This window comes from Sus scrofa, chromosome Y, assembly GCF_054392235.1.
Source record: "Sus scrofa isolate SSC_HxYL_T2T_F1_AM1 chromosome Y, Sscrofa_HxYL_maternal_Yorkshire_Landrace_v2.0, whole genome shotgun sequence".
Lineage (NCBI taxonomy): Eukaryota > Metazoa > Chordata > Mammalia > Artiodactyla > Suidae > Sus > Sus scrofa.
In genome coordinates, this window is record NC_139402.1 from 2,618,691 (window position 1) to 2,640,835 (window position 22,145).

Here is a 22,145-nt window from a genome sequence, read left to right on the forward strand (position 1 = left end):
TCCCTCCAGGGCACGTAGTCCCATCTGTCCCGTTACCCCATGATGGCGGCCCCCCACCCAGATGCCGCCACCATCACTGGCCTGGAGCATGTCCCCGTCTAAGCCCTGCCCTCTCTTTCCTTTCTCCAGCTCACTCTCCAAGGAGCCTCCCCAACTGCGCGGCCTCAGCTCCAGGCCACGGCCTCTGGACAACTCCCCCTCCCCCACCGTCTCCCCCAAGAGACGCAGGCTCTGATCTCCCCCACGCCCACCTCCCCACTCAGCTCAGGCACACCAAGCTTCTCTGTCCCTTGACCCCACAGGTCTCATTGGCTTCTTTCCTTGAGGGGCTCGTTCTTTCTCGGAAGCCTCGAGATGCGTGTCACCTCCCCAGAGAGACGATCCCCGGGGGTTCCGTGTACAGGGACCTCTCTCGCGCTCGGTTTGCCTCCTCTAGACGCATCTCACGTGATTCGACCCTTCATTCCTTTTTTATTCACCGTTTATCCCTCCTCTTAGAATAGCGGTTCTGTGGGGGCAGCAGGTGTCTCCACTGGGAGACTCTCCACGCCGCTGGGACCTGCCTCACAAGTGAGCAGATGTGCTCGATGGGGAGAGAGGATGGCTGTTCTCACTTGCCTCCCGTCCCTAGAGCAGAATCTCCTCCCCGCACGATGGCTTCTGCCCTCTTCTCCCCCCATGAGAACTGCCCATCCCCCAAGGCTGATCCCTAGGGCAGATTCTTCTTTAAATTTTGGGGAGTAGAGTTGACGTACAGAGTTGTGTGAGTTTCAGGTGTACAGCAAAGCGACTCGGTGACACATAGACATCTATCCCTTCTTTTTCAGATTCTTCTCCTGCGTAGGTGGTGACACAGTCTCAGCAGATTTCCCTTCGCCGGACGGTAGGTCCTTGTAACCCCTGTGTTTCGTATGTAGTAACATGTATATGTCAGTCCCTCCCACTGCAGCCACTGTGCAGAGCAGCAGGTTCTTGTCAGGACAGTGACTTCTTCTGTCACGTCAAAACGCCAATCAAGGGAGTTCCTGTCGGGCTCAGTGGTTAATGAAGCCAACTGGCATCCATGAGGATGCGGGTTCGATCCCTGGCCTCACTCAGTGGGTTAAGGATCTGCTGTTGCCATGAGCTGTGGTGTAGGTCACAGACATGGCTCGGATCCTGTGTTGCTGTGGCTGTGGTGTAGACCAGCAGCTGCAGCTCCAATTTGACCCCTATCCTGGGAACCTCCATATGCTGTGGGTGCAGCCCTAAAAAAGACAGAAGGAAAAAAAAAAAAACCTCTCCAATTAAAGAGTTCCCATTGTGGCTCAAGAGTAATGAGCCAGAGCAGTATCCATGAGGATGCGGGTTCAGTCCTTGGCCTCACTCAGTGGTTTAAAGGGTTGCTGTGAGCTGCAGTGTAGGTCACAGATGCAGCTCGGATCCTGCATTGCTGTGGCTGTGGCCAGTGGCTACAGCTCGGATTTGACCCCTAGCCTGGGGGGTGGGGGCTGTACTGAGGGTGTGGCCCTAAAAAGACAAAACCAAACAAAACCCCGACAGAGGGGTTCTAAGAGGGAGAAAGCAGTGGCCTGCCTGCCAGACAGATCAGTGGCACTCATATACCACCAACACAGAAGGAGATTAGCTGGGCAAGTTGCTTATGATGAAACCACACAACACAAATGAGAGTAATTGAAAACGACGGAAAAGATTTTCGTTAGAAAAATACGATTTGAAAGACGTACAAGATTCAGAGGACGTTGGGGTGTTTGATGCGAAGAAATAAACAAACGAGAGAAAGGGTCTGTAGGAAATAGAAAAACATAACTGCTGATGGTCAAGTCCTGATGCAGTTCCTTGGCGCTGGGAGAAATCAAATTTGGGGAAAGTAGAACACTGACAAGGAAAAAATGTTCCCAGCACGCAGAGGAAAGTTTAAAATGCTTATGGGGCAAAACAAATCAGTTTAGAGACGTTGAGAAGAGTCACCAAAGCCAACTTGTGACAAATAGGATTTCCTGCAAAGGAGGGTGGGATCATGGGTCAGAAGCGCTAATTACAGGAAGGGCGGAAGAGAGGTGTCAGCCAAGGGAGCAGAAAGATGTCTGCATGCTGAGCTCTCAGTGAAGCTTTGGAAGAGAACCAGCTCCAGACATGTTCCAGCAGCATTCATACAAGACACTCAAAACTCAGTGCATGCTCATGGAGAGAGAAAAATCACAGAAGAGCCAGCTCTGGTGTGGCTTCATCTCATCTCAGCCACAAGAAAGGATGCCATGGTATCAAACCGCCAAGCACTGGTGAGGGAAAAAAGAAATCACTATGAAAAATTCCACAATTGGGAGTTCCCGTTGTGGCGCAGCGGAAACGAGTCTGACTAGCATCCACGGGGATGCAGGTTCGATCCCTGGCCTCGCTCAGTGGGTTGAGGCTCTGGTGTTGCTCTCAGCTGTGGTGTAGGTTGCAGATGCTGATCAGATATGGTGTTGCTGTGGCTGTGGTGTAGGCTGGTGGCTACAGCTGTGATTTGACCCCTAGCCTGGGAACCTCCATATGCTGCAGGGGTGGCTCCCCCCAAAAAAAATTCCACAATGAAGCCATTGTAAAATTCTCTTCCCCCCAACACAGTGCTAAAATAATTATCGATATTGCTAATACAGTTGACTGCATTCCACTCAGGACCCTGGGGGGGAGAGAAACTCCATTCTAAGGAAGCAAAGGAATCCTGCAGCCAAGTGGATTTACCCCCTAAATGGCACATTTTTTGCGTCACGCAGATTATTTGCATCAGAGCAGTCAGGAAGTGTAAAGAGGGTTTGAGGCTTAATCCACACTTCAGAAAGACATCAAAAACCAGAGAGCAAAACAGATGATGGCTTTGCAAAGTTTTGCGAAAATTAGGGCACTGCCAGGTCATCCTTGTCTGCAAACCTATCAATCTGTGGAGCAGGGACAAAAGGTCTTTAGTAGGATTTTCTAACGATGACTAAATAATTTGCATATTCTTCGGTGAGGGAGAAAACCAAAATGAGCTGATGGTAATGTGTTTGATATTTTCCTCTGAAGATTAGTGCTCCTTAAAAAGGGGGATAAATCTTCCCATGTGAAAATTTGGAAGTGAAAACCTTTTACAGGATTAAAGTACTTGCTAAAATCCCCTCGACTGGCATGAGCTTTGAAGAAAAAAATTACAATTGTTTGGGAAAGAGATCTACCCAAGACAGGATATTTTTAGAGCCAGGCATCCATGAGTCTGCTAAAACGTCTTTTTCCTAATTGCAGAAATGCCAGAGAGTCCCTTGACTTTACGGAGCACCCTATTTAATACGTAGAAAACGGAAGTGGCTGGTCCGGGTCCCCAGGATCGAATTCCCATGCCGTTTGTAGAATCGATGAATCCGTTCCTGGTGAGTGTACTTGTGTGTGTGTGCCTTCCATGAGATGCTTAGTAGAACGTGATTCTTAACATTGACCTTGCCCTACAGGTGTTGGGGGATTAGGTAGGTATCTTCTGCCATATTGATTGTGTTGACTGCTGTCTGCAGTGGGTCTTCAGAGATGGAGATTCAACTTAGGATTTCCATTAAGGCATGTGCTTGGGTCCGCCTGGGACAAGGAGGGAGCGGACGAGACAGCACGGCCACCTGTGGTCCCTTTGGCTCTGAGCCATAGCCGAGTTGAGAGCCGTTCATCCGGTCCATGGCATGGCACCTTTGCTGGGCGTGAATTACAAGGGAAAGTCAGACACAAAAGGAGAAGAGGATACAAGCAAATCGTGGACCAGAGTGTGTAGGATTTAAGTCCTGTTCCTAGCACAGCACACATCTTCACTCTCTCCATCTCCACAACAGCCTGTGAAGGAAGGTATGGACTCTTCTGGCCGATTCTCCTAAATTAGAAGTTTGAGGCAGGATGTTTGAGAATGCACCTCAAGATCCCCCAATTAGCAAATGTGGAAGGTCTGGATGCAGGGCGTGGGGGAAGGAAATGACTTGTATTTAAGTGCTGGGGGGCTGATGATTAATTTCAAAATATGGTCACAACCTTTGGAAAACTCGTAAGGTCTAGAATTTTTGAGGTGGAAGGGCAGAAGTGCCTTCTAGGACAGAAATGCCCAGATCCTTGCTGGGGAGTCATCGGCTTCTCCTGTGTAGCAGCTGTCTTCTCACCTCCCTGATGGTGACTCTTGGGTCTTCCACTGAGTAGCCATTCCTGTGATGGCAGCAGAAGTTAGAGAAGGAGTAGTTGTAGTGTCACAGACGGTCTCCTCAACCAGCCTCCCCTAAATGCTTCTTCAGTGACCTCTGGTTTTTGGACTTCCACGTTCATTTCTGCATGGTCCACTTTTAGCAAGAACCCTGTCCAGATGAACCAGGTCCCCCAGCCCTCCATATACGCTCACCTCTGAATGTAGTCACCTCTGTATCTAATCACTTCCGTGCCTGTTCACCTCCACATCTGGTCACCTCTGAATCTGATCACTTGCATGTCTGATGACCTCCATGTGTGGTCACCTCCATGTGTGGTCACCTCCATGTCTGATCACCTCCACATCTGGTCACCTCCACATCTGTTCTTCTCCACGCCTGGTTACCTCCATATCTGATCACTTCCATGTCTTATCATCTCCTTATCTGGTCAGCTCCATGTCTGATCACCTCCACATCTATTCCCCTCTAAATCTGATCACCTCCACGTCTGATCATCTCGTTATCCAGTCCCCTCCATATGTGATCACCTCCATGTCTGGTCACCTCCTGTGTGATCACCTCCCCATCTGATCTGTCTGGTCACCTCCATATCTGATCACTTCCACATCCACTCACCTCCATATCCGATTGGGTCCTCATTCTCCACCATCCCCAGGTGATGTCCCCCTGCTCTGCCTTCAGCAGGACTTGGTTTAGCTGGAATCCTCTCACCCCTGATGTTCCTCTTAGTCGTCTTCTGTCCACAGATCCCACCTACTCCTTGGCAACAAACCCCCTCTTGGTCACCTCTGTGGAGTTGAGTCTGGCTCTGTATACGGGTTGCTTTTCCCATATTGCAATCGTCCCAAATGAAATCTGCCTTTACCACTTTAACTTTTTCCATACTCTATTTTTTCTTTAATAACAGCAGTAGTAATAGTAGCAGTTGTTGTTGTAGCAGTAATTGGAATAGGCATAGTCAGGGGAGTAGCCGTAGTAGCAACAGTGGAAGTCGTTGTTGTGTAGCCGTTGCTCTGGTAGTCGTTGTGGTACCAACGGTATTTATTACAGCACTAGTTGTAGATGTTGCAGTCAGAATACTTGTAAAACCAGTTGTGGTGGTAGTAGTTGAAGTAGTACCAGGGGTTTTGGTAGGAGTAGTAGCCATCATCATGGTAGCCGTTTAGCAGCGGTAATAGCAGCAGGTGAGGTGACAGTCATTGTAGTAGAACTGGTTGTAGTCATGGCAGTTGTACCATGGTGGCAGCTGTGATGGGGGTGCCCATGCTGGTGGTCATGACTATAACTGTAGTAAATGTTACTAGTGGTTGTGTGATGGTGACTGTGGGACTAATCATTGGACTCATTGTAGCACTAGCAATACTCGTAGGATACTAGTGATACTTTGTAGCAGATGTTGTGTAAGTGAGAGCTGTAGTGATAACTGCAAGAGCTGTGGTGGTAGGAGTACTAATTGGTGTAATAACTGTAGTTGTGGCACTAGAGTAGTGTTTGTCTTAGTAGCAGATTAAGTGCTGTAAGCGTAGAGTTAAGTAGTTCTTGTGGTGGGTCTAGTAGTTCTAATTATAATAATTGCAGTCGTACCACTAGTAGTAATTGTTGTAGTGTTTGTAGTAAGAGGAGTTGTGAGATAACTGTAGTACCGCATGGAAAGGTTGTGGTGGGGGTGGCAGTAGAACTCATTGTAGTCGTAGCACTGGTATAATTGTAGAAGTTTGCGGTAGTCGTGGTTGCAGTTTTTGCAGCAGTGGCAGTTGTACTAGTTATGGCAGTCAAAGAAGTTGTGATAATGGGAGTTCCCATCGTGGCTCAGTGGAAACAAATCTGACTAGTAACCATGAGGACGCGGGTTCGATCCCTGGCCTCAGTCAGTGCGCTGAGGATCCAGCATTGCCGTGAGCTGTGGTGTAGGTCACAGATGCACCCTGGATCCCGTGTTGCTGTGGCTGTGGTGTAGGCCTGTAGATGCAGCTCCATTCAGCTCTTAGCCTGGAAACTTCCATATGATATGCTGCAGCCCTAAAAAAAAAAGAAGAAGTTGTGATAGAAATAGTTGTAGCATAACGGTATCACAGCATAGCAATAATTGTAGCAGTCAGGATAGTAACAGTAGTTGGTGTAGTTGTAGTATCACAGTCATACTAGTTATAGTAATAGTAGCTGTAGCAGTAATTGTAGTAGGAGTCACAGTGATTGCTGTGCTTGTAAGGGTAATAGTAAGTGGCCATAGTACTAATTTCTGGAGTCGCTGGAGCAGAGTCACAACTGGAGCAGCAGCAGTGGTCGTGGTAGTGGTAGCACATGCTACACTGTTGCAGTCATGTGACCATTGTGGCCGTAAGAATCATAATTATGGTAATTACACTAATACTCCTCAGCGTAGTCCTCGTGCTTGTGCAGTAGCTGCAGACCAGCACCTCTCCCAGCAGCCCGGCGTGGAGACCTGCCGAGGGCCATGATGCTGTTGGAACACCTCCACCCTCCCCCTGACTTGGGTGCAGCCTGTCACTTCCTCTGAGCAGCTGTCTCTGTCTGCCCACATACCCACCTCCTTACCTGCCTATACACCTGTCATCTCTTTATGTGTATCTCTCAGTCTCTCTACTTGTCTATTATATCTGTCCATAGTATCTATCATCTACCTACTTGGCTCTCATCTACTCATTGTATCTGTCTACATACCTCCTTATCTAACCGTACATCTATCTGTCATCTCTTTATATGTATCTCTCATGTGTCAGTAATTTATGTGTCATCCATCATTGAAGCATCTGTCTACTTAGCTATCATCTGTCATATCTCTATCCATCCATCCATCACATTTGTTCTGTTATTTATCCATCATTGATCCATCCATTATATGCATTCTCTCTTTTATCCATCTATCCATCCATCCTGTCCGTCTGTCATTTACCCATCCATCCATCCATCCATCCATCCATCATATATGTTCTATCACTTATCGTCTATCCATCTACCCATCATATCCGTTATACATTTATCCATCCATCTGTCCATTGTATCTATTTATCATTTATCCATCCATCCATATCTGTTGTATCATTTATCCATCTACCCATCCATCATATCTGTTCTGTCATTTATCCATCCATCCACCCACCCACCCGTCATGTCTATTCTGTCATCATCTATCCATCCATCCGTCATATCTGTTCTATCACTGATCCATCCGTCATATCTGTTCTATCACTGATCCATCCATCCATCGATCCATCCATCCATCCATCCATCCATCCATCCATCCATCCATCCATCTGTCCATCCTCCCCTTGAGTTAATATGTGACCTGTCATGTCCTCTTCGAGGCTGAGTGACCTGTCCACGCTCTCACAGCTCGTACCCGGCAGAGTCTCAGCCCTGCATCTTCTCCTCTCTGCCAGGCTTGGGAGAGAGAATGAATAACAAGGCACTTTAAAAAACCTGAGACAAACCCCCCAAATAGCCCCTAAGGGGGCTTTCTTCCTGTCCTCAAAGAATTCTCCAAGTGAGGGCATGCATGCCGGGGGGCGATGGGGCGGGAGCTGGCTTCTAGATTACAGGTGACAGGAGGGTCTCTGTCCTTGGGGTTTCTGCAGGAGCGAAGTCTGGAGGGTTTTTCACTGGGACAGACCTATTTGAATCCAAGGATTAGGATGAACCACTGAGAAAGTGGTGAAACTAAATGCTGTTCCCTTCCCTGTCTCCAGAGGCAGGAGACCTCACAAGAAAGCTGTGCCCTGTCTGGAATGGACTCTGCCCCAGATGGGGTCTTGGTGCACCTTTGCATGTCTGGCCAGATCTGGTGGCCACTGTGGCCACAGTCAGGGAGCCCCAGGGAGCTTTGCAGCATGAGGCTGCGCTACAGCAACAGGGCTGTTCCCCGAGTCTCTGGGATCAGATCTTGTCTTTTAAACTGATGGGACACAGCTTTGCATCGCAAAGTGGTACCCAGCTGTGCAAGCAGCCTGGTCATGGGTGACCTTCCCCCTGCCATGGCACCTGCTGAGAGGTGTCTGATCTTGGCATAGCCCTGCCTTGCGTGCTCTGCGAGCCGCCTCCAAAGTGAGACGTCTTCCTGATGCAGGATGATTAGGACTTAAATCTGGTCTCGGGTTCCCAGCTGGATGACAGGTGGTCTGACCTGGGAGAGACTTTGGGGGGCTCCACTTACATGTGGAAAAGCCACAGCCCACGCTGGCTCCGTGCTGTATGTGGTGACGATATCTGAGCCCTTTCAATGCCGAGAACATCTCAGTGACGCCTCCGCTTGGATTTGGCCCGTACACGATGCCCAGAACCCTTAGTTCTATGTGCATTTATAACAAACACAGACATCTGCAACCATACACGTTCCCACACATACATACACCCAGCACATACACACACATGGGCTTACACAGACACACACAGATACCCACACACTTTGTCGCTGATACCTTATTAAAAGCATAAATAGGAGTTCCCATTGTGGCTCGGTGGAAAGGAATCCGACTAGTATCCATGAGGATGCGGGTTCAAGCCCTGGCCTCACTCAGTGGGTTAAGGATCCGGCGTTGCCGTGAGCTGTGGTGTAGGTCACAGATGCAGCTCAGAGCTGGTGTGGCTGTGGTGTAGGTTGGCAGCTGCAGTTCCAATTCCACCCCAGCCTGGGGACTGCCATGTGCTGCAGGTGTGGCCCTAAAAAGGGAAGAAAAACAAAACAAAACAAAACAAAAACAGTATACTTTCCATCTACTCACTGTACAACCTGTCCCAGTGTATTTCAAAATATTTATCATGCATGTTTTCCCAGACAAGATCGGAAAGCCTGCTCTTCTTTTTGTTCCCACAGAGCAGAAGCGGGGGTGTTCAGCAGGCAGCAGTGAACTGTCGCACGTCCCCTAAAGGGCCAGAGTCTTGCCTTTGGAAGCACTTCCAGGGCGATGCCGTCCTCTCTATACCCTGGTTCCTTCCTGCAGCCCCCAGGGATGCAAGCAACACGCCTTTCGGCCTCACCCCCAGAGGGACCTCTCACCCCGTCTCCAGGAAGCCTGTGCCTTGTCACGTTGAGACGTGAAATTAGCCACCATGGATTTTCTCTGCAGTTTCCTCTCTAATCGCGGAGAAAAGTGAATCCTGGAGAAAGTGAGACGGAGGAGCACATGCATGCCTCATGTTGAGAGCTTTCAATTCCCATCCCGCACAGGCTGCTGGGCCTGGATGGATTCATTTGCTTCTCTTTTTTGGTGTGTTTGCCTTAAAATTTCAGGAAAGTGACCTGTCAGTAGACGGACTTTTCAGCTTAAACTACGGTCCAGGTGGCCTCAGGTACAGTCCCCTGTGCTCAGGGATGAGGGAAGGCTCTCCAGAGACGGCCGACCCCCGAAGGAGCCGCCAACAGGTGCAGGGCGGCAGGGGGGTCCAGGGGGAAAGAACCTGGATTTCAGGCTGCGTCCCAGCAGGTTCAGGGCAGGGCCTGGGGGCGGGGAGGTGGGGGAGACCCTGGGGCATGGAGGAGGACAGCTGGCAGGACGGAAGCTGGCCCTGGAGAAGAAGGCAGGGCACCCTCACCCATGGCTGAGCGCCTGTGGGAAATAGTCCTTTCGTCTTAACCCTTCGGGTGACAGTTGTCGAGTTTCTGGCGGCACCTGGGAGGTTCTCTGGCCTGGAGTCCCGACAGCTGGGTCACCTGTCACCTTCTTCGTCTCACATCAGCTCTAAGTGGACTCAGGTCTTGTGTTAGGAGGGTCTCCAGGGAGGCAGGATCAATACGAGCTCTACCTGTCTGTCTGTCTGTCTGTCATCCATTCATTTATCTGTAATCTGTGTGTCTGTCTACCAGTTATGTGTCTGTCTCTACCCACCTACTTATCTAACCATCCCTCCATCCGTCATCTGTTTATCTGTGTGTAACTCTCATCTATGCGCCCATCATATCGAACCACGTTATCTGTCCATCCCTGCGTCCCTACATTCGATACGTCCATCTCGCATATCCATCCATCCACCCATCATCTAAGCCTCTTCCTACCTCCCTCTCATCTATTTATATGCATATGTCATCTGTCTGTCTATCCACCCACCCACCCATCTCTTTCCATCCACCCATCCATCCATCTTCTCTATCATTTATCCATCATCTTCTCTATCATTTATCCACCTATCATCTAAGCACCTCTCTGCCTACTTGTCCTCTGTCTGTACCCACCTATTTATCTCACATCTATCTCTCATCTATTGGTATGTATCTCTCATCTGTGTATCTATCATCTCTGTCCCTCCATCTGTCTGTACCTACCTCTCTGTGTCTCATTTATTTACGTATGTATATCTGTGGATCATCTAGGCATCTATCTATCTACCAAGAAAGAGAGATTATTTTTAAGGAACTGGCTCATGCAGCAGTGAGAGCTGGCAGGTCCAAATCTTCAGGGTAGACCAGCAGGCCCAGGAAAGAGCTGATGTTGCAGCCAAAGCTCAGAGACCATCTGCTGGTGGAATTCCTTCTTCCTTAGGAGGGGTCAGTCTTTATGCTCTTAAAGCCGTCAACTGATGATATGAGGCCCACCCACGCTGGGGAGGGCAGTCTGCCTTACTCAGAGTTCACCAGGGTAAATGCTAATCTCATACTAAAAACATCCTCAGGGAAGCCTCCAAAAATCACGTTTGACTATAAATCTGGCCACTGTGTCTCCGGCGGACCCATAATCTCAGCCATCACAGATATACTCCCCATTCAGGGAGAGAGAGAAGAAGCCCTGACACACTGACTAAAGACCTGGCTGGGGGCAGGAGCCAGGGACGGGCTCCAGAACCTCTTGAGCAGAAACACCACGGAGTTCCCGCTGGGGCTCAGCAAGTTAAGAATTCGACTAGTTGCCGTGAGGACACAAGTTTGATCCCTGGCCTCACTCAGTAGATTAAGGATCCAGTATTGCCTGAGCCATGGTGTAGACCAGCAGCTGTAGCTCCAATTCCATCCCTAGGCTGGGAACTTCCATGGGCCACAGGTGCAGCTGTAAAAAGACAGAAAAAGATAAAGAAAGAAACAAAACATCATCACTGAGATTCCACACCTGACCAGGGAGGCCTCATTGACAACAAATTCTTGGCCAAGCCAAGTGCCTGATTTGGTGAAATTCTCACGTCTTCTGCCTCATTGGCCTGGAGTTTTATTAAAGATACAAACATCACCACCTGTTCTTTATCCTAAGGTCCGACCTTCCTCAAAGTCTGAAAAATACGATGGCACCCTCATGCATTGTGTGGCAAAAACATCTCTTTCCTCCACAGCTCATTTTTGCATAAACAAGGCAAAAGAGATCAGAGACCACCTCAGGAGTCTCAAATTTTACTGTGAACATGATCCCCAGGGGATCTTGCGTAGAATCCAGATTCTGATCCAGCAAATCCAGGGCAGGTTCTTTTATTTAAATATTTTTAGTGCAAAGTAGAGTTGACTTATGGTGTTGTGTCAATTTCTGCTGTACAGCAACGTGACCCATTCGTCTGTGTGTGTGTGTGTGTGTGTGTGTATACACACATACATACATTTTTCTCATATTATCTTCCTTTATGTTCTTTTTCTTAAATGTTTAAATTATAGTTTATTTACAGTGTTGTGTCAATTTCTGCTGTACAGCAAAGTGACCCAGTCTCTCATATATATATATATACACACACACACACACTTTTTTCTTAATTAATTTTACTACATTTGTAGGTGTGCAACAATCATCACAACCAAATTTTTACTGCATGTCCATCCCAAACCCTCCGTGCATCCTCCCACCCCCCAACCTGTCTCCTTTGGAAACCATAAGTTTTTCAAAGTCTGTGAGTCAGCATCTGTTCTGCAAAGAAGTTCATTGTGTCCTTTTTTTAGATTCCACATGTAAGTGATAGCATTTGATGTTGGTGTCTCACTGTCTGACTGACTTCACTTAGCATGATAATTTCTAGGTTCATCCATGTGGCTGCAATTGCCATTATTTCTTTCCTTTTAATGGCTGAGTCATATTCGATTGTGTGTATGAACCACATCTTCTTTATCTACTCCTCTGTCGATGGACATTGAGGTTGTTTCCATGTCTTGACAATTGTATAGAGTGCTGCAGTGAACATTGGCGTACATGTGTCTTTTCGAGAGTTTTGCCTGGAGAGATGCCCAGGAGTGGGATTGCTGGATCAAATGGTAGTTCTATGTTTAGTTTTCTGAGGCATCTCCATACTGTTTCCACAGTGGTTGCACCAATTTACAATCCCACCAACAGTGTACTAGGGTTCTTTTTCTCCACATCCTCTCCAGCCCTTACTGTTTGTAGACTTTTGGATGATGGCCATTCTGGCTGGTGTAAGGTGGTACCTCGTCGTGGTTTTGATTTGCATCTCTCTAATAATGAGTGATGTTGAGCATCTTTTCATGTGTTTTTTGGCCATGCACATGTCTTCTTTGGAGAACTGTCTGTTATAGATCTTCTGCCCATTTTTTGATGGGGTCGTTTGGTTTTTTGGTATTGAGCATAGCAGGTGTTCATAAATTTTGGAGATGAATCCCTTGTCAGTCGATTCATTTGCAAAGATTTTCTCCCATTCTGTGAGTTGTCTTTTCACTTTGTTTAGGGTTCCCTTTGCTGTGCAGAAACTTTTAAGTTTAATTAAGTCCCATTTGTTTATTATTGTTTTTATTGTCATTATTCTAGAAGGTGGATCTGAGAAGATGTTGCTGTGGTTTATGTCATAGTGTGTTTAGTGTTTTCCTCTAAGAGTTTTAGAGTATGTGGTCTTATATCTAGGCCTTTAATCCATTTTGAGTTTATGCGTGTATGGTGCTTGGAAGTGTTCTAATTGCATTCTGTGACAGTGGCTGTCCAGTTTTCCCAGCACCACTTATGGAAGGGACTGTCTTTTCTCCCTTGTATACTCTTGCCTCCTTTGTCAGAGATGAGTTGACTGTAGGCACGTGGGTTTTATTCTGGGCTTTCTGTCTTGTTCCCCTGAGCTCCATTTCTGTCTTTGGACCAGTACCATGCGGTTTTGATGACTGTTGCTTTGTAGCGTAGTCTGAAGTCAGGGAGCCTGATTCCTCCAGCTCCACTTTTCTTTTTCAGGATTGCTTTGCCTATTCTGGGTCTTTTGTGCTTCCAAATAAACTTTTAAGATATTTTTTTCTAGTTCTGTGAAAAATGTCCTTGGTACTTTGACAGAGATTGCATTGACTCTGTCAATTGCCTTGGGTAGTAGAGTCGTTTTGATAACACTGACTCTTCAAATCCAAGAGTATGGTATGTCTTTCCATCTCTTTGTGTCATCTTTGGTTTCTTTCATCAGCGTCTTATACTTTTCAGAGTACAGGTCTTTTGTCTCTCTAGGTAGGTTTATTCCTAAGTCTTTGATTATTTTGGATGCTTCCAATGGTAAACAGGGTTGCTTCCCTAATTTGTCTTTCTGATTTTCATTGTTAGTATATGCAAATGCAGTCAATTTCTGTGAATTGATTTTGTATCCTGTGACTTTGCCAAAATCATTGATGAGCTCTGACAGTTTTCTGGTAGCCTCTTTAGGGTTTCTAGGTACAGTATCATGTCATCTGCAAATAGGGATATTTTTACTTCCTTTCCTTTCCAATTTGGATTCCTTGTTTCCTTTTTATGTAAAGCTGTATGAGATGTTTGTATATTTTGGAGATTATTCCCTTGTTGGTTTCTTTGTTTTCAAAGATTTTCTCCCATTCTATGGGCTGTCTTTTCATTTTCTTAAAAATGATTTCCTTTGCTGTGTAAAAGTTTTGAAGTTTAATTAGGTCCCATTTGTTTATTTTTGTTTTCATTTTTATCACTCTAGGAGGTGGATCCAAAAAGATATTGGTATATGATTTATGTCAAAGTGTGTTCTGCCTGTGTTTTCCTCTAAGAATTTTGTAATATCCAGCCTTTTGTTTAGGTCTTTAATCCTTTTTCAGTTTATTTTTGTGTATGGTCTTAGAGAATGTTCTTTTTTTTTCCCCCACTGTACAGCAAGGGGATCAAGTTATCCTTACACATATACATTACAATTACATTTTTTTCCCTACCCTTTGTTCTGTTGCAACATGAGTATCTAGACAAAGTTCTCAATACTGTTCAGCAGGATCTCCTTGTAAATCTATTCTAAGTTGTGTCTGATAAGCCCAAGCTCCCGATCCCTCCCACTCCCTCCCCCTCCCATCAGGCAGCCACAAGTCTCTTCTCCAAGTCCATGATTTTCTTTTCTGAGGAGATGTTCATTGGTGCTGGATATTAGATTCCAGTTATAAGTGATATCATATGGTATTTGTCTTTGTCTTTCTGGCTCATTTCACTCAGTATGAGATTCTCTAGTTCCATCCATGTTGCTGCAAATGGCATTATGTCATCCTTTTTTATGGCTGAATAGTATTCCATTGTGTATATATACCACCTCTTCCGAATCCAGTCATCTGTCGATGGACATTTGGATTGTTTCCATGTCTTGGCTATTGTGAATAGTGCTGCAATGAACATGCGGGTGCAAGTGTCTCTTTTAAGTAGAGCTTTGTCCGGATAGATGCCCAAGAGTGGGATTGCAGAGTCATATGGAAGTTCTATGTATAGATTTCTAAGGTATCTCCAAACTGTTCTCCATAGTGGCTCTGACTGGTGTGAGGTGATATCTCATGGTAGTTTTGATTTGCATTTCTCTTATAATCAGCGATGTTGAGCATTTTTTCATGTGTTTGTTGGCCATCTGTATATCTTCTTTGGAGAACAGTCTATTCAGGTCTTTTGCCCATTTTTCCATTGATTGATTGGTTTTTTTTGCTGTTGGGTTGTATAAGTTGCTTATATATTCTAGAGATTAAGCCCTTGTCGGTTGCATCATTTGAAACTATTTTCTCCCAATCTGTAAGTTGTCTTTTTTAGAGACTGTTCTAATTTCATTCTTTTGCATGGAGCTGTCCAGTTTTTCCAGCACCACTTATTGGAGAGTCTGTTCTTTCTCCATTGTATATTGTTGCCTCCCTGTCATAGATGAATTGACAGTAGATGCCTGGGTTTATTTCTAACCTTTCTATCCTGTTCCATTGATCTGTATTTCTGGTTTGGGTACCAGTACCATACTGTTTTGATGCGTGAAGCTTTGTAGTATAGTCTGAAGTCAGGCGTCTTGATTCCTCCAGCTCCATTTTTCTTTTTTCTTCTGTTTTAAATGGCCACACCTGCAGCATATGTAAGTTCCCAGGCTAGGCATCGAATTGCAGCTGCACCTGCCCACCAACACCATAGCAACACTGGATGCGAGCCACCTCTGTGACCTACACTGCATCTTGCAGCAATGCTAGATTCTTAACCCACTGAACTAGGCCAGGGATCAAACCCGTATCATCACAGACAACGTCGGGTCTGTGACCCTCTGAGCCACGACAGGACCTCCCCTCCAGTAACATTTTTTGTTCTAGTTCTGTGAAATATGCCGTTGGTAATTTGATAAGGACTGTATTGAATCTGTAGTTTGCCTTAGGTAGTCTAGTCTTTCGACAGTATTGATTCTTCCAACCCAAGAGCGTGGTGTAGCTTTCATTTGTGTCATCTTTGATTTCTTTCTCCACCATCTTAGAGTTTTCAGAGTACAGTCTTTTTCCTCTTTAGGTAGGCTTCTTCCCAGGCATTTGATTCTCTTGGAGGTGATGGTGAGTGGGATGGTTTCCTTCCTTTCTTTTTCTGATCTCTAGTTGTTAGTGGACAGGAATGCAGGAGGTTTCTATTTTAATTTCATATCCTTCAACTTTACCAAATTCATTGATGAGCTTTAGCAGTTTTCTGGTAGCATCTTTAGGATTTTTTATGCATAGTATCATGTCATCTGCAAAGAGTGACACTTTTACGTCTTTTCCAATTTGGATCCTTTTATTTCTTCTTCTTCTTTCACTGATGCAGCTAGGACTTCCAAAACTGTGTTGAATAATAAGTGGTAAGAATGGACATCCTTGTCTTGCTCCGATCTTAGTGGAAATGCTTTCAGCTTTTCACCATTGAGAGTGATGACAGCTATGGGTTTGTCATATATGGCCTTTGTTATGTTGAGGTAGGTTCTCTCTATGCCCACTCTCTGGAGAGTTTTTATCATAAATGTTGAGTTTTGTCAGAAGCTTTTTCTGCGTCTGTCACGGTGACTGTATGGTTCTGATTCTTCAGTGTGTTGATGTGATTCTTCACTGATTGATTTGTGGATATTGATGAATCTTTGCATCCCTGGGATAAATCCCACTTGATCATGGGGTAGGACCGTTTTAATATATTGTCAGATTCGGTTTGCTGATATTTTCTTGAGGGTTTTGTATCTGTGTTCATCACTGATATGGGCCTCTAATTTTCCTTTTTTTTTTTTTGTAGTATCTTTGTCTGCTTTCAGTATCAGGGTGATGGTGGCCTCGTAGAATGTGCATGGGAATGCTCCTTCCTCTGCATTTTTTGAAGAGTTTCAGAAGGACAGATGTTAACTCTCCTCTGAAGTTTTGATAGCATTTGTGTGTGAAGCCATCTGGTCCTGGACTTTTGTTTTTTCCAAGTTTTAAAGTCACAGTTTAAATTTCAGTACTTGTAATTGGTCTCTTTTACTTTGTATTTCTTCTTGGAAGATTGTACCTTTCTAAGAATTGGTCCATTTTCTTCTGGTTGTCCATTTTATTGGCCTATTGTTACACGTAGCAGTCTCTTATGATCATTTGTATTTTTGTAATGTCCACTGTAATTTATTTATTTTATTCTTTTATTGTTATTTCCCCCAACAGCATTTTTTTTTTCCACTGTGCAGCATGGGGACCCAGTTACACATACATGTGTACGTACTTTTTTCTCCCATTGTCCTGCTCCAAAGTAAGTAACTAGACAGTTCTCAGTGCTACACAGCAGGATCTCATTCTAAATCCATTCCAAAAGCAATAGTTTGCATCCGTTAACCCCAAGCTCCCAATCCCTCCCACTCCCTTCCTCTTTCCCCAGGCAGCCACAAGTCTATTCTCCAAGTCTATGATTTTCTTTTCTGTGGAAAGGTTCTTGTGAGCTCTATATTAGATTCCAGATATAAGTGATATCATATGGTATTTGTCTTTTTCTTTCTGACTTACTTCACTCCATAGTGGTTGTACCCGCTTCCATTCCCAGCAACAGTGCAGGAGGGTTCGCTTTTCTCCACACCCCTCCAGTGCTTGTTCTTTGTGGACTTATTAATGATGGTCATTCTGATTGGTGCAAGTTGGCACCTCATAGTAGCTTTGATTTGCATTTATCTTATAATCAGGGATGTGGATCATTTTTTTCATGTGTTTGCTGGCCATCTGTATATCTTCTTTGGAGAAATGTCTATTCAGGTCTTTTGCCCATTTTTCCACTGGGTTGTTGGTTTTTTTGCTGTTGAGTTGAATAAGTTGTTTGTATATTTTAGAGATTAAGCCCTCGTCCGTTGTATCATTTGAAACTATTTTCTCCCATTCTGTAAGTGGTCTTTTTAATTTCTTTTTGGTTTCCTTTGCTGTGCAAAAGCTTGTCCGTTTGATGAGGTCCCATTGGTTTATTGTTTCGCTTATTTCTGTTGCCTTGGGAGACTGACCTGAGAAAATATTTGAAAGGCTGATGTCCGAGAATGTTTTGCCTATGTTCTCTTCCAGGAGTTTGATGGTGTCTTGTCTTACATTTAAGTCTTTAAGCCATTTTGAGTTTATTTTTGCTCATGATATGAGGGTGTGTTATTTCTTTTTTGTTTCTAATTATATTGATGTGAGCCGTCTCCCTTGTTTTCTTGATGAGTTGGCTAAGGGTTTATCAAAGGTGTTCATCTTTCCAAAGAACCAGCTTTTGGTTTCATTGATCGTTTCTATTTTTTTGGTCTCTTATCTCATTTATTTCTGCTCTGATCTTTATGTTTTCTTTCCTTCTGCTAACTTGTTTGTTCTTCTTTCTCTAGCTGCTCTAGACTGATCTCTCTCTCTCTCTCTCTCTCTATATATATATATATATATATATATATATATATATGCAGAAGTGTTTTAAGTGCTGGTCTCTTACTTGCAAACGCATTTTCAAAATTCTGCGTTCTTCTCTCCTCGCTATTGCTGGTTTTGATATCACATTTGTCTGAGGATGATTTTCCTCTTTTATGTTTGGCTTTCCTGGTGAGCTTTTTGCACGTTTAATTTTGTTGTTTCTAGCTGTGGCCTTTTCTTTTCAACCTGCAGAAGCTCCTTTAGCGTTTGTTGGAAAGCTGGTTTGGTGCCACTGAATCCTCTTAGCTTTTGCTGGGCTGTGAGGCTTTTGGTTTCTCTGTCAATTCTGAGTGAGAGGCTTGCTGGGTAGGGTGTTCTGGGTTGAAGGCTTCTCCCTTTCATCACTTGATCTACGTGCCCCTCTCTTCCAGCTGGCAGAGTTTCTGCTAAAATATCATCTGCCAGCCTTAGGGGGGTTCCCTCGTATGTTATGTGCTGCTGTCCTCTTGTTGCTTTTAATGTCTTTCTTTGTATTTAATTTTGGTCAGTTTGAGTAGTATGTGTCTCTGCGTGTTTCTTCTTGGTTTATCCTGTATGGGACTTTCTGCACTTTCTCCACCTGAGGGAGTGTTTCCTTTCCCATCTTAGGGAACATTTTTGGCTGTAGGTCTCTTCAGGTATTTTCTCAGGCCCTTTCTGTCTCTCTTCTGGAACTGTTGGTACTTTCACTGTTGTCCCAGGGGGTCTCTTAGATTGTCCTCACTTGGTTTCATTCTTTCCTTTCTTATTCTTTTCTGTGGCAGTGACTTCTACTGCTCTGTCTTCCACCTCCCCAGTTTGTTCTTCTGCCTCTGTTTTCCTGCTCTTGAGTCCTTCAGCATTCTCTTCATTTCAGATGCTGTTTTGTCGACCTTCCTTTGCTTGCTCTTTGAGCCTTCCAGCTCGTTGTTAAACATTTCTTGTAACTTCTCGACCTGGGCATTCATTTTCTCCTGAGATAGGGCTCATCCTTACTGTGGTTACTCTGAATTCTTTTTTGGGTTGGTTGCCTCACCTCTTCATTTAGCTGTTTTTGTGACTTTTTATCTCATTCCTTCATTGGAAACCTCTTTCTCTGTCATCTCCTTGTGTCTCTCTTTCTATGTTTTTTCATCTCTTTTCTGCAGGCTGTAGGGTTGTGGTTCGTCTTGCTTCTGGTGTCTGCCCTCTGCTGGGTCATGTTGCTTGAGGGCTTGTGAGGGTTTCCTGGTGGGAGGGAGTGGTGTCTGCCCACTGGTGGGTGCAGCTGGTGGTCAGGGCCTTGTCAAGGGGTGTGTGTAGAGGTGGTCGTGGGCTTCGTGTGACTTCAGGCAGCCTGTGTGGGTCTGGTATTTTTTTGGTCTGAAGGCTGTTTTTTTCTTGTTGCTGTTTTTTTGTTTTGTTTTGTTTTGTTTTGGCTTTTTAGGGCTGCACCCTCAGCATAAGGAACTTCCCAGGCTATGGGTTGAATCAGAGCTATAGCTGCTGGCCCATGCCACAGCCACTACAATGCGGGATCCAAGCCACGTCTGCAACCTGCACCACCGCTGACAACAATGCTGGATCCTTAACCCACTGGGTGAGGCCAGGGGGTTGAACCCACATCCTCATGGATACTAGTCGGATTCATTTCCGTTGCACCACAAGGGGAACTCCCAAGGCTGTTTTTAGTTTTGAGGTCTGCTGGCTCTTTCCTCTGTGTGTGCTGGTTGTTATCCTCGGGGTAGGAGATGGGACATGATGTGGTGACCAGAGCCCACACTGGCTGTTGAGCGGGGCCTCCTCTTTGCTCTGTGGTTGTCACTGCCCAGGGCAGGGTTTTCTCCCTAGTTGTTAGGGTAGGAGCCCCCAGATCTGTTTCTGAGCTGTGTTCCTGCTTTTTTTTTTTTTTTTGGTCTTTTTAGGGCTGCTCCTGAAGCATATGGCAGTTCCCAGGCTAGGGGTCGAACTGGATCTACAGCTGCCAGCCTACACCACAGCCACAGCAATGCAGGATCCGAGCTACCTCTGTGACCTACAGCACAGGTCATGGCAACATTGGATCCTCAGCCCACTGAGCAAGGCCAGGGATCTAACCCACATCCTCCTGGATGCTAGTTGAGTTCATTACTGCATGAGTTCCCACAACAGGAACTTCCGAGCTATGTTTCTGGCCTGTGGTGCAAGGAAGCAGCATTCTAGTAAGAGAGGAGCTGTGCACCTGTCAGTGTGCTCTGCCAGTCACCTTTCACCTGTTGTGCAGGCTCACAGGGCACATGGTTGTTGGCACCGATCTCGGCCCCACCTTCCCCATGAACATGTTGGCAACTGGCCCTGGTGTCTCTCAGGCGTTGTTTTCACCAGTGCAGATGCACCGAGGTCAGGACCCAAGGCTGCACCAGTCACACATCTCAACCGACTGTGGGTATTACGGAGTCAGCTCAGATCCTGGCCAAGTCTAGTCCCCCTGCCTCCATGTATGTGCCCACAAAGCCCACAGCTGCTCAAGCCAGACCCCTCTCAGCTGCGGGAGCACCCATTGTCCGTTCAGATGTTCCACCAGCACTGAATGTGTTAGGCTCGTGGTGGAGGTGTCAGTTGGCAGTTTGTGCAGCTGGGGCGAGGTTTCGGCTCTTCCTTCTTAGTCACGGGGGCCCCCAGGGCTCAGCTATGGTTTCATCCCCACCTCTATATGTGAGCAACCCAGCAAACACTGCTCCTGGGGCAGCAGGTGTGTGGGGGGGGTGAGTGCTTTGGAGGTGCAGGTGTACTGGGGGTGGGGTGGGGTGCTTTGGAGCTGCAAGTGCAGAGGGGGTGGGGCCATGAGAGCTTTGGATCAGCAGGTGCACAGGGGGTGGTTGGGGTGGGGTGAGGACTTTGCAGCAGCAAGTGCACAGGGGTTGGGGTGGGGTGAGTGCTTTGGAACAGCAGGTGCATGGGGGTGGGGTGAGGTGAGTGCTTTGGAACAGCAGGTGCATGGGGGTGGGTGGGGGTGGGGTGAGTGCTTTGGAGGTGCAGGTGCACAGAAGGTGGGGTTGTGATCAGAGCACATGAGGTCTAGGATGGGGGCACAGGGGCCCTTTCCAGTGTGCGGGGTCTGGGTGGCCCTCAGGGATGCACTGGCCTGTTCTGGGTGGGAGGGGCTGGGGCTGTGACAGGGGCGCAGTCCAGCTCAGCCAGGAACCTCTCCCAGACCTCACTGAGTCAGGGACCTGTGCGGGGCAGAGGCTGCCATGCTGGCCCCACCCCTCACACCCCCTGAACAAGGCTGCTTCGCCTCCATGGTGGCTGAATATTTCTTAGCCTCCTGCTCTGCCCTCCTGCTCCCCCAGGCTGTCTGCACAGTCAGCAGCCATCTAATCCCCAGGCCCGTTCCCCAAGCTCCTTGCTCCAGCACTCGGCCCCCACCTGTATCGGCAGTTGTGTGTCTCAGGCTGGGGCGCACAGGGGCTTCCACGTCCCTCTGTGCCTGTCTCGCCCTGTCCTTCCTGCCACACACCAGTTTTTGTGCCTTCCTCCGAGCCTCTGCAGCTCCCTTCCTGTCCCGTGTCTCCACAGTGAGGGGTCTTCCCCAGGCGCAGCCCCCTCTCCTCTCCCTCAGCTCCCACGTGGGGAGCAGGTTCCAACCCCCTTCTGCCTCTTCCTGCTCTTTCGTCCTGCACAGTTACGTGGAGACTCCTCCTGTCCTTGCCGTGGTGAGTCCTGCAGCCGGGGTTCAGTCCATGACCTGTGAGGACTGTCCATTTGCAGACGGATCCTGATGGGTTTGTGGGAGGAGGTGGCCTCCTCTTCCGCCGTCTCCCTCTCTCCCTACATTGTGCTTTTTTTTCCGGTCCTCAGCCGATGGCGCAGGACCGTGACTGCCCTCAAAGGAGGAGAAGTAATGCCATCAGAATTTGGTGGACTGTGTGGAAATCAATCTTGGTTTAAGTGTACCAGGCTGTGGCTGATGCCCAGAGCGCTGAGCCCATGGATCTGGCACAGATGACTCAACCCTA

At 46.7% G+C, this 22,145-nt stretch overlaps 1 long non-coding RNA gene across 1 annotated transcript in view; it reads left to right on the forward strand.

Moving 5' to 3' along the window:
- Window positions 1–824: 824 nt before the first annotated feature.
- LOC110258200 (uncharacterized) overlaps window positions 825–22,145 on the forward strand; it is a 58,208-nt gene continuing 36,887 nt past the window's right edge. The window contains exons 1-2 of the long non-coding RNA XR_014836136.1: window positions 825–883; window positions 3,265–3,389. This is a non-coding gene — a long non-coding RNA (uncharacterized LOC110258200). The remainder of the gene's footprint in view (window positions 884–3,264; window positions 3,390–22,145) is intronic.